At 35.7% G+C, this 13,968-nt stretch overlaps 1 pseudogene; it reads right to left on the bottom strand.

The window, feature by feature from the left end:
• Positions 1-9,589: 9,589 nt before the first annotated feature.
• The window catches only part of LOC107483099 (isovaleryl-CoA dehydrogenase, mitochondrial-like), a 6,271-nt pseudogene continuing 1,892 nt past the window's right edge, over positions 9,590-13,968 (bottom strand).

Below are 13,968 nucleotides of genomic sequence, written 5' to 3'. Positions count from 1 at the left end.
CAAATCACAATTATCAATAATTCAGCATAAACATGCATGAATTCTCATCCATGGATCAACATCCATATCAGCCATCCGGCTCACGGTTCAGTCCAGAACCAGCCAATATTCATATCATACACAGCCATTCCGTCTCACGGTTAAATCTATAACCAGCCACCTGGCTCACGGTTAAATCCATAACCAGCCGCTTCATTAACAATTACAGCCTTTCGGCCCATGGCATAACAAGCACTTCCACCACTATCCTCCGCATCTCACATAATCATCTTTGATCCTCATTGATCATTCATTTTTCCCTTGCATCACTCGCAAGTCACTTCATTCACTAGCCCCTTTTTAATAGCTAGACATGTCATAATGATTTAAGACATAAATGGTGAGATCGGAGGCTTAGAAGTATGAAATTTGGCTTTTAAAACTCAAAAATCAACTTTGGGATGAAAACAGGTCCACGCGTACGCTCACGCGTGGATGGCCTCGAAAACTCATCGACGCGTAAGCGTCATGCACGCTAACGCGTGGATTGAAAACTAGTCAAACGACGCGCACGCGTCAACCACGCGTACGTGTGGGTACTCTCGTGCCCAGGCACAAGGCTGGCACAACTCTCTGGAAAATGGCTGGGCATTGGGTGCAGCACCATCAGCGCGTCCGCGCACATCACGCGCACGCGTGGATGGCATTTTTTGGAAGAACGGCGCGCACGTGCCAAGTGCGCCCACGTGCAAGGGGTCATTCTGCTAAAAAATTTTCTAAGTTAAAAGCTGCAGAATTCACCAATTCAAACCCCAATCTTCCAACGGACATAACTTTCTCATTTTAAATCGTTTTTCACCCGTTCTTCGAACGGCATGGACATCCCGGATCCAATTTCATTTCTAAATAGATTTGGCATAAAACAGAGATTCGTAGTCCAAGTTATGTCCCACCAAAGTATGCCCAAAAACCATGTTTTTCATAAAAACTACAAAGTGCCATTTTCAAAACAAGCCATTTCCAACTCTTCTCAAAATCAATCAAAACATGCCATTTTCATCCCTTTTCTTTTAAATCAATCAAAATATATCAATTTCAACATCAAGCCTCCTCAACTCACACATTGACACATTACCACAATTTACAAAATCACTATCTCATCATTTTAACCCACTTCACCCAAGTGGCTCAAACTCAAACATATTGACATATCATATACTATTCCTCATGCCAATTCTCAACAACATCAATTCCAATAAATCATCCTTGTACATAATCAATATCATACTCACCATCAACATGGTTCAACCCACAATTCAACCATAACCAATCATCAAGCATATATCACAACATGCATATTTCTCATACATCATACCACCAAGGCATCAAAAATCATCATCACATATATGACCACATCATATATCTCAATCATTCAACAACATCAACCATTCAATGCCTATCTTAAGGCCTCTAGCCTAAGTATTTCCTACCACATTACATATTAGATACGGGAAACCGAAACCATACCTTAGCCGATTTCCCAAACTCAACCGGAGCACTTCCAAACCACTTATCCACAAGCTCTCAAGGCCTCAATACCTCCAAGAATAGATTTTTCACCACCAAATCCCTCTTTCAAGCTTTTCAAAATCACCAATCAAGCTCCAATATTCACATATACACAACCTAAGCCACACTCATCACACCCATACACAACATCTCAATACCCAAACATCATAGAACAACAAAATACACTAGGGTTGAGAATCTTACCACACCCAAGGTCCAAGGAGACAAGATTAACCTTTCCCTTCAAGAAAGTTGGGTCCTATAACATCAAAGAGCCCAAAATCTCAATATTTTTGCTCATAAAACTCGAAAACAAGGCTGGAATTTCGAAGAGCAAAACGTGGCTTACCTCAAGATTAATTGTATGGGTTTTGTAGAGCTTTCCGCGGTGAACGCGTGGCCGCAAATGGAGCGGCAATCGGAGCTCTAGATCAAAAGTTATGGTGGTTTGAAGATCAAGTGAGAGAAAGAACTTGAGAGAGTGTTCTTCCCTCCATGGCCTCCATTTTCAGCATGTGAGTGTGTTTAGTGAGGAGAGAAAATACTGAAAACTAGGGTTTTGGTCTAGTTATGTTGGGCCAAGGGCCCACTTTGGGTCCGGTTGGCCCGGTTTGGCCCGTTCGGTCCAATCTTGGTCCGATTTCTATAAAATTGGTACCGAAATTCTCGTCTCAATCTCCTCTATCACATTTAGCCATAAAAATCACATTTTGGGCTTTCTAGAATAAATTCTCATTTATGGGTTAATTAGCCGTTAATTAACCGGATTTTACATGATGCAGGTTTACTATTGGGTCGAAAATTAAATGATATGATGCAAGTCCAAGTGTGAATTTATTCAGCATTGATATAAAAATTAAGTTGATCCTATGGTTGAATATTTGTTTTGGTATTTGGGTCAGTTTTTATAATACAAGCCCAACTTAAATACTTGTTACTAGACCATTGAAGATTGGTCTGAAATCAAGAGGAAATTGGGCCAGCTTGAAAGTTGTTACTAGAAAGCCCAAATTTAATTTTTGATGAGTAATCACTCATGCTTGATCCAAAACCAAGTGAAGAAGAAAGCAAAAGATGCTTCCAACGGATCTAAGCTTGTTACCATGTGATGGATTTCAGAATACATTCAATTATCATTTATTGCATGGGAACAATGAGAGAGAAAAGAAAAGAGAGAAATTGATTTGATTGCTTTAATGACACTACACGCTACTCAACAAAGGGAAGTGAGAAACTTGAATTCACTTTTATTCTCTCTCTTTGTTCATTGATTATTGTTCAAATCCATTGAATATTTTCTCTCTTCTCTCTCATCTCTAGACCATTGAAGATTGGTCTGAAATCAAGAGGAAATTGGGCCAGCTTGAAAGTTGTTACTAGAAAGCCCAAATTTAATTTTTGATGAGTAATCACTCATGCTTGATCCAAAACCAAGTGAAGAAGAAAGCAAAAGATGCTTCCAACGGATCTAAGCTTGTTACCATGTGATGGATTTCAAAATACATTCAATTATCATTTATTGCATGGGAACAATGAGAGAGAAAAGAAAAGAGAGAAATTGATTTGATTGCTTTAATGACACTACACGCTACTCAACAAAGGGAAGTGAGAAACTTGAATTCACTTTTATTCTCTCTCTTTGTTCATTGATTATTGTTCAAATCCATTGAATATTTTCTCTCTTCTCTCTCATCTCTTTCCTTCTCTTCTTCAGTCTTTACACAGCAAACCATGGAAGCAACTTTGAGTTACCAAAAAGAACTTCTATAAAAAGAGAGAACAGCCACAGGTTGAAGCAAGGAGAAAATTTGAGAGTGCAAGACACAAAGTTCTCAGAGCTACCTGAGCTAACAGATTTCTCTTCTCCTTCAATGTATTCTGTTTAGTATTTTTTCTGTTTAATTTTGTCATGTCTTGAGTCTCATGGAAAAAGGCAAACAGTGAGGTTTGTATGAAAAAGCCATAGAGCGAAAAAAGGTAGAGAGTGCAAAATTAAAACAAAAAGCCATAGATGTCTTAGAGTTCCTTTGTTCATCTATGTTGTGTTTCATGATTCTGTGGTTGTTCATCTAGGTTGTATTTCATGATTCTGTGGGAATTTCCTTGTAAGTTGGGTTAGCACTTTACAATTTGTAATCTGGTTGATTATAGTGAAATTCCATCATTGTTGTGATGGAGACTAGATGTAGGCTGCATTGCACTTAGCAGCTGAACGAGGATATATCTGGGTGTAATCTTCTCTCTCTACTTCTTCATTTCTGTTTCTGCTGCACAGGAGCTAAAATAAAAAATGTCTCGTGCCAAGTGACGAGACAAAAGTAAAAAGTCTCGTGGCTATGGACGAGACAAAAACAGAAAAGTCTCCTCAAAGACCAAAAAGTGTAACCAAGCAAAAATGGGCTAAGATTCAACCCCCCTTCTCTTAGCCACTGAAACCATCAATCTTTTTTAAAATTAATATATATTTAAAATATGAATATTTTAGTTATTTTTTATTATAAGAATATTATAATCATTTTTTATAAAAAATATTAATTTATACCGGTATAAAATTTACATTTTAAAAATTTAAAATTTATTAATTTTTTAGTTAACTTTCGGTCTAATTTTAATAAAAATAATACAGTTTAATTAATTATATGTGTTAAATTTTAATTTTTAAAAAAAGATATTTTTGACATCTTTATCTAAGTGACTCCTTCTAAAAAATATGCTTACGACAAATCTTGAATTTCTATATAATTCCGTTCAATTTTAGTTTTGATTTTAAAACAAGTTCCTTTCAATGTTATTATCATTTATGTATAATGTACACTAACAACCTAAAAGGTTAGTATAGATTAACTATATTTAGTGTTTGCCAATACATTCAATGAATCCAAAACATTGTGCAATTGTATAATTCATTGCTTTGGTGCAGGTATGAAAATGATTGTTAGCACAAAAATATATAAAATGTAGATTAAAATAAAAGCCACGATTTTGTTTGAAAGTATTATTAGTAAAAAATAGTTTCCTATCAAACTTTCTAAGATCAACCGTCAATTCATTAATCTCTATTGTAGCTGTAGAACATCAAGGATGCTTACGTGTATTGCTGTGTTAGGATAACATAGACAGTTAGACACCATCGTCTCTAAAAGTTAAAATAGCATCGCACATTTTTTTTAAAAAATATGGTATGTATATAAATATATAATAGCCATTACAAAAGTTAAAGCACGTCCTAAAATTAAGGCTTGTTTGGTTTAATTTTGAGAGAGGAATTTTTCTGTATTCTTTTTCTGTTTAATATAAAATAACTATAACTAGATTAATATCCGAGTTTAATGCCCAAGAAATAAAACGTAACTATAAAAAAATTTAGCCTAAAAAGAATAATTTGTTGCTTTGTTAGAAGAAGTTTTTCAAAAATAAAAATAAAAGATAAGTATATTTAGTAAATTAAAAAAATATGTATTTTATATTTTGTATCCAGCTAAAAAAATTCAGCCCAATGTACTAAAGGATGCATTATTAATCTATCTCGTCACCACCTCTCTGCCCGCACGCATATAATTAATTAATTTTTTTTAATTTCAAGAAAAGAAAAAGAGGGAAAAAGCCGGCTGGTATAATAGTAGGGCTGCAATTACAATTACATAGATCGGATCTGTTGTGCTTTAGTTGTTGGTAGGGACTTGTTCCTTATTTTAATAAAAAGGCCAATTTTTTCTTTATTTTATTACGTGTGTGATTTGACAGAAATTAATTTTTAAATGGAAAATAGAATGGTGAAGTGCAGATAAATGGATGTATGGGGTGATGTCCATAAATGTGGACCTGTGAAGATCAGAGACCTGCAAAACACAGGTAACGTTTTGCAGGAACAAGAAACAGAAAATTGCAGGCCCTGCAAAATGCAGGCTGCGATTGGCGTGGAAATGAAACAAGAAATTGAAACGTGTCCTGCATGCCGACAGGACCAAAACTTGACCAACTTCGAACTGAGCAAAACGCAGAATGCGTTTGTCAGTGAACCAGAGCAAAACGCTGGTTACGTTTTGCAGGCTCTATACATGCATGCGTGCCACGTGTTTTGGGAGGGGGTTCAGCTGGATCCTTATAAGTGAGAAACGCAGATTGAAGAAGCATAGTTACTGAAGCAAACTCATTACCAAAGAAATAGTTGGGGGAGAGTGAAAGAGCTGTGAATCAGCTCGGTGAAGAAGAGCTACATGGTATGGTATAGGGAAAAAAAATGGTGCGTGACTATACCAAACCAGAAGATCATATTATTGAGTATTTGGATCATCCTCATTTTGTAAGTAAATTTTTTTAATATTTAACAATAAATATATAAATTTATTTAAATTTTATTTATTTGTGTTGTAATTAGTAGTATTGAGGTTATTAATTTTTATTTCGACACTAAACTCGCCATCTTCCGCCGCAACATTGCCTTCACCTACGACATGCGTACCGCCATCAGTCAATCTCTCTATTGTTCTAGTTTCTGCTTCCATGTTCTTAGGAAGAAAGACTGACTTCGCTTCGATTTAGAGACGATTAAAGCAGGAGAGACGGAAACAAAGCAAGAAGTCTTGAAAAATATTGAATTGAAAAGAGAAGCCCCTGCTATTGAATCTAGGACTGATTTCCCATTGACAAGGAAGGGCCGGAGGTTTTCTTCACAGGCACGATGTTAGACAAGCAGAGCGCGTTTTGTCTGGGACCAATGATGTCTAAAGCAAGCATTTTATCAACTTCTTAAATCAAGCTCGGGGGTAAAAACCTGCTTGCTTAGAGAATCAAACTGTTCCTGTCTGCTGAAAAATCACCCGGCGAACTAATTGGATTGTTGCGAGCTGAACGAACGGGACGTGCTTTGGAAGAAGCGATCTGTTACCGAGCCCGGAATAACGAAAACATCTCTGAATACTCAAAGTTTCATATCCGAAGCGAGTTTTCAAGAAACTGCTAGAGTTTTAGCAAAAGCCGCTCTCCGGGGGATTGGTTGAAAGGTCTGAAAGAGAACGTTGTTCTAGGGGGGTGATACCCGTTGGTACCGGATTCAAAAGATTAGTGCACCGTTCAAGCCCAAGGCAACATAACAACATTCCCTTGGAAAGCCAAAAAAAGAATTTATGCGATACATCAGAGCAATCATTTATAGGATTTACTGATTCCTAAGAGGGGATTGATCTCTTTAACTATATAGCTATAACTAAATAGGCTACACAAGCTAGGTTTGATTCCTGCCGGCCAATCGACTAGCTACAGGCAAGTGTTTTACTTGTATGTTTATCGTTCGCTAGTTGAGATACCTACCCAGGCATCTCAATCCAGCTCTTTATAATGGAACAAGGAAGGTTCGAAGACGCTCGACCAAAGGGAGAGGAGTTTACAAGCTTGTTCGATAGAACAAGGAAGCTGCCCATTTGTGTGAGTTTCATCGGCCTTTGGTACCTAGAGACTTTCAATCCCCAATTCCCCTCGTACCAAGGCAGAGTTTTCTATCGACTATTTTCCTAGTTTCAGACTCGAAAAAGAAAGATAAGTACACGGGATGAAAGAAAGGAAAAATGCCACAGAAAGAGGCTTGAGAATTTGCTTCAAAAGGCTCCGCGTCTACTACTCCTGAAGGCCACTGAAAGGCTATCCAATGGGGTGATAGCAGAGAGATCAGAAGCGACGGTAGTGCTAATGCTAGCAGTAGCAATAAAAGAAATAGCCAATAGCAGGGGAAGGGGATAGCACAAGTGAATCAGCTGTGGGGACTTCTGGAAGGCTACTAGCTTGGCACAGAAGATAAGAGATGACACTAGGAATAGCATTGAGTTAGCGTCTTGCCCCTAACGGCAGTGAATAAGAACTTTTTTTGTTTGAATCTTGCGCAGAAGGGGAGCCGAAGGCTATACTTCCTCTATCGAGTCTGGGGAGTTAGGGTTGCTAGCTGCACTTTCTGTCTTCTCGTCTTCTTTCTCCCTGGCCATGGTTCCCCGCAGCCCCTCACCACTCCAGCATCCGCACCCTTTTTCACCTAAAGCGAATCTTCTACCTATTTGATGGGATGGTTAAGAGATTATCTATGGTTGTTAAACTCTTCACAACTTATCAATGGATATAACCTAGGGTTACTAGCTCATACCCACCTACCAGCTCAAGGAATAGGAAACTACCGGGGGGTGGCGTGATTGTAATAGGTTTTTTATACATGTCTGGTCAGGTAAGATTAAATTAAACCATTAACTCAGCTAAGACAAGTGCGCCCGCCAGAATGCCTCCTTGGTTCCGGACGGTATCATCTCCAAACGAGACTTCGACGAAAGCCGAGCTGAGTCATAGGCTGCGCCTCGGAAAGCGCGGACGAGCCACATGCAGGGAAACTTGCACGTGTGGTTCTGGCCGGGTACCCCGGTGTCGGGTTCCCCATTTACCCACAACGGAGGAGCCACCCCCACCAGACCAGGCCCTAGCCTTAAGCCCGCTCCCCGAAGAAGGACTACGGCGGTGACTTTACGAAGAGAATAGAAGCTCGCTAGCGTTTGAATCCGGAGACAATGCCATATAAGACAACTAGGTATTCGAATCTCACTCCTTTGAAAAAAAAATCTAGTATTATTCCATCTAGCTACTACCCACTAGTAGTTTTATTTAGAATTACATTTGCATGCTCTTGCACCACCTTGCAAGCCATAATCACGTGTTCTTCCTGCGTCAAAGTTGCGCCAACAGCACACCGAATCTCAAAGATTCCTTCCACCATAGCATGGCTCATGTACACTCTTCTAGAATCATTGATCGAATCTAACAATTTTCTGTTGATTTGATTTGCATCACCATTAGCAATTTTCAGCACTGAGGATCTAACTCTAAAGCAAATCATAGCGATGTTTTTAGGAATTACGATCTCAAACTTCTTATCCAACTTCACCAGCTCCTCAAAGGTATTTGCCATCTCAACATGGCTCCTTAAGAAGTTTCTGGGATTCGAAACGCCGTAATTTTGTGTGCTCAAAGTGTGGCTTGTTCTTCGAAGCTACGACATTTCGAATCTCAGAAACTTCTTAAGGAACCATGTTGAGATGGCAAAAACCTTTGAGGAACTTGTGAAGTTGGATAAGAGGTTTGAGATTGTAGTTCCTAAAAATCTCGCTATGGTTTGCTTTAGAGTTAGACCCCTCAGTTGCGAAGATAGCTAATGGGGATACAAATCAAATCAACCGAAAATTGTTGGATTTGATCAATGATTCTAGAAGAGTGTACATGAGCCATGCTATGGTGGAAGGAATCTTTGAGATTCGGTGTACTGTTGGTGCAACTTTGACCCAGGAAGAACACGTAATTATGGCTTGCAAGGTGGTGCAAGAGCATGCAAATGCAATTCTAAACTACTAGCGGGTAGTGGCTAGATGGAATAATACTAGATTTTTTTTCAAAGTATAGGAGTGAGATTCGGATACCTCTAGATGAGGAGGAGAGACTATGTCATTTGAGTTATAATTTGTCGGCTAGAATAATACTAGATTATGGAAAAATTAAGTCTAAATAAAAATTAAGTGAACTTATAAGTTGATGGTTGTAAGCTAAAGTTTAACTTGAAGTTATTTAATTAGTTCAATAAATTATATTTCAATTGTGTTATGTTCGACTTAATTTTGGCAATATTATTATTATTATTATTATTATTATTATTCACAACTAATAATAATGTCATTAAGTTTGGTTGGTGACTCGGTGTGAACTATTAATTCAAGTTTGATAAGTATTAATTTTGTTAAGTAGAAGTACCTAAAAACTAAATTCATTTATTTTTTAGCAATGCCACCAACAATGATGAAACTAATAGCAGTTTGGAAGATGCACCAATGATTACGGAGCCTTCAAAGTCCTCCTCAGTGGGTCAACCAGATTATTATTCTCCAACAGTTTTCAAAGTCTAGTTTTAGGGCTGTAATTGAGATCAATCATGTTATGTTATGTTAGCCTTGTTTCTATCTTATTTACTTTGCACTTTGATGCTATTTGTGTTATGATAATTTATCTTATGAACTCTTCATAAGCCCAGAAAAATCTGTACTATTAGCTATAAATATGGGCTGTACTATTAACATTGTGTTACCTATAACTGCTTGAGTTACATGCTCTATGGAATCATGGTGATCATTTCTAAATTTCATGCCATGGTTCCATGTTGTGCAATATATTTACTTGGTATTGTTATGAATGTGTTTGGTGGTGTGATCATTTTTCAGCTTCAGAAATTAACTACAAATAACAGATGAAATATTTTTGGTAAAAATAGCTTTCCTTCATTAATAATGGATTCTCATGACTAATTTTAGTCCCCTTTGATGAATGAAATTTACTACTGCTCCTTGAGGAGTTCATGTCCAATAATCATTCTTCTGATCTCATTAGTTCCTGCACCAATCTCATATAGTTTGGCATCTATCAAAAGACGACCAGTTGGATACTCATTTACATATCCATTTCCTCCCAAACATTGTTTTGCCTGCAAATTTTGAACGCTAATATAAGCACAGTAACACAAGAAGAAAACAACGAAAAAATGGTTAGCGTAAATTACGCCAACCTTCCCTAACTTTAGGCTACTATCCCAAAATTTCTTAATTTGTCATATTGATACTTGCGACGAATAGTATTGTCTGACTTCAAGAGAGGTCAAATGTAATTTACCCAAAATGTTAGGAGTAAGAACCTATGCAGAGTTAATAATTTTCTAAAATCACTTGAGCTCTTACTATAACACTATATTTTATTTAATAATCATCATGATTTCTATACATTTTGGCTGAAAAGTATTACCCCAAAATCTCAAAGAATAGTAGCTGCAACAAATAACCTGTGCAAACTATTTACCTGCAAAGCAACTTGGGTTGCACTCTCAGCTGCAGTAAGTATAATTCCAGCACAATCCTGAAAGTAGTAGCCATTACATCATGTTTTGTAACAGAAGATCGATCAACAATGTAATGTCTAAAAATCACATGCAATAAAATGCCAGGATGATTGTAGAAAAACCATTTCTCAACAATATGGACCTGTATAAACTGAAATTGCCGATAGGACGACCAAACTGCTCTCTTTGTCAAACATAAGGAAGGATCACATCAAGACATGCCTGCATGATACCCAGGGGACCAGCTGCCAAAACAAGTCTCTCCAGATCCAACCCAGACATCATGACATAGACTCCTAAAACAAGAAAGGACTGATATTATAAACTATGGTTGGCACGCATACAACGAATAACACAAGCGGTTTTTTATTAGGATATTACAGAAGACCAATGATGGTCATACAACAAACTTTTGCAGGGTTGAATATACAAAATAACATAAAGAGACTTTATTCTAAAGTTGATAAATATGATCATAGAAGCTATTGCAAGACCTTTTCCTACTTCCCCAAGAACGTTTTCTTCAGGAACGAAGCAATTCTCAAACAAGCCTTCACATCTGCCAACACAAGTCATATTTATTATCAGTAAAAGAAAGGCACATCGACTAAAAATGGATTAAGTATAGAAAAGTTGTCACAAGCATGCATACTTACGTATCACTTCCTCGCATCCCAAGTTTATCCAATTTCTGGGCTGTGCTGAATCTGAAATCAAACAGAAGCAAAATTCATAATTTTAATCTTCCACTCCTAATTTTCCCCATATCCACGTGACTTGTCATTTATGCACTGCCTCAACGTTTTAGCCATTTATTTTTCAGTTACATGACTCTACTTTAGCCCCCTCAATTTTCAGAGAAGGAATTTTGCAAGCTAAGCACTTGGTAATCAAATTTGAACTATAAGACGCGACAAGGAGCCAGTAACCAGCCTTTTATATTTGATAACCATTACTGCTTTAATATTTATTTTCAAGAAATAAGTGAACTGTAAGCTTGAAATGCAGAGACTTTAGTACACTTTAAATTTGACTAGGTTCGGTACAAGTACCCCGGCATTCCCTTCTCGATGATGAATGCAGTGATTCCTTTTGACCCAGCTGTTATGTCTGACTTTGCATAGAAAACCTGATTTAAATTTGCTATCCATTCTCAGCATCTGTCTAGACTATTAGTCAAATGTGCTATAATTCTTGTTTCCATTAAGTACGTAGCCACCATCAACACGATCAGCCTGCACGAAAAGACCAATTCGCTCTATAAATCCTTGGAATATCTTAAAAGATGCAATACACTCCCTATAAATTAATTAAGCATTCAAAGTTACAAGTATGAACCAACAGAGTTCTTAGTTTCCAGATCTTAAAAATCAGACAATCATATGATTAAAATCATGTCCCGTCCGAAGAAATTCCAATTAGTAATGGTATGAGCAAGGCTAAAGCATGCTAACATTTACCAAAATCACAGCCTCAATTTGCGTCCCGCCACCAACAACCCAAATTTGGAATCACAGAGTCAAAGGAGATAGCGGGGTCGAGCAGTGGTACACGACGGGCTTCGTCTCTTGCAGCTGCAACAGATTCCAACCATGCACAACTAGGAGGAGATGGTGAGCAGCTCTGGCAAAAGAGAGGAAGCAGAAGAGTCCGGCGTCGCCGTCTTCGTCGGATCCAACAGAAACAGTGCTGATTGGAGCTCGGGGGAAAAGGGTTAGGGTTAGCATGTTTGGGGCCGTCACGCATGGGAGGGTTCACCGAGGAAACCTGGCTGAGCAGGGCTTGGGTGTCATCTTCATCGAAGCAGAAGAGGCCGAGATTCTTGCCGGTGGAGGCTTCGGCAACCAGCAAGAGCTTCTTCTTTTCCAGAGATAAAGAGGATTGAGGAGACGAACAACACTGGAATCTTAGGGAAAAAATAACAACTTTTTTTTATTTTTTTCATTTTTTAGATGTGTTTTTGTTTTAATTTTAAATTATTTAAAATTTAAACATATAAAATTAAAGTTAGTTAAATTTTAAATTTTGATTATTTGAAAAAAGAAATCATTTTTATCTAATATAAAAAATATTTAAATATTTTTACAAAATTTAATAAAATATGTTTATTGTTATTAAATTATAAAAATATTTTAATAAAAATAATGATATAATATATATTTAAAAAAATAATTATTGACGTAAAAAATTTAATCTATGTGTCATTTTATTATTTGTTTACGTTTTAACGTACTGATATGTATGAATTTATCATCGTACCAAAATAAATTTTTTAAATAAAATTTAGTTATTTAAAAAAATAGTTAAAATAGATTTTAAACATTTTTTGTTAAGTATGGAGTGCAGTACTACTCATTGTGAATTTATCAAATTTAAATTCTCCATTTATTATATTTTATATAAATAATCTAATTTAAAAGATAACCGGTAGGTTAATCAAATTAATTATTTTTTATAAGTTTTGAATTTTTTTTACAGGTTTTAGATATTTAGTTGAAATCCAAAACAAAAAATATATGAATATTAAAAGTAATGTCTTTGTAATAAAAAAGTAACTAGACTTTGAAATTGAAATAAATAATAAAAAAAGTTAAAAATTTATGCACCAAACTAAGAAGAATTACAGTTAATCAGTTATGCAATCAGCATGATTTCATCACTTAGCACATCTACAATTAGCAAATTAGCAACTTGAGATGAAAAAAGACTTTATCAAACTTATTTGAAGAATGTTAGCCACTATAGTCGTCTAATTTTAAAGATGGGATGTCATATTTGACGAAAAAAACTGAGGTAGAAATAAACCAAAAAAACAAAAGAGCAGGGTCATTGTTTCAGACCGGAAGAGAGAAGACACGACGACAACAAGGCTTGATGAAAAAAGATGTCAAAGACTTTGGGTTGGCATCAATGAAGGAGCATCATCACATTGAAGATGAACTGCTAGTTAAAAGAAGATAAAAATATTTAAAGACATCATATCCACAACAACAGAATAACAAAAAAGTTCCATCAAATTTTGTTGAATGCTTTACTGGTATAATTATTAATGCAATTTATTACTTTAGATTTAAAGAAAAAAACTGTAATTTATTGATAAAAAATATAGTTTTTAGTTTAATATTATCTTTTTCTCTACTTATTAAATTAATTATATATTGAAACACTTATATTATTTATCTTTTGTCTCCAAAAAAATTACAAGAAATGAAACAATCTATAATTGAATATGTCACAAAAATTATAAATTATCATAAAAATTTCTATTTTTACAAAAATTGTTAGAACATTGGTTATAACTTTTTAACTTTTTATGTATGCTAGATTAAACTTCAGTCAAAAAAGATTGAAAAAAGAGAATTGCGTATATATTTTTTGCAATCATATAATTTATATGAATAATAAAAAATAAAATAATTTAAAAAAAATGTATATTTTAATAAATTTTTATTAAAAATAAATTATTTTATTATTTATCAAATTTAAAAAAAATAAAAATAAAAAATAATTAATCT

Source organism: Arachis duranensis, chromosome 4, assembly GCF_000817695.3.
Source record: "Arachis duranensis cultivar V14167 chromosome 4, aradu.V14167.gnm2.J7QH, whole genome shotgun sequence".
Classification (NCBI taxonomy): Eukaryota; Viridiplantae; Streptophyta; class Magnoliopsida; order Fabales; family Fabaceae; genus Arachis; species Arachis duranensis.
This window is presented reverse-complemented; position numbering and strand designations above follow the sequence as displayed.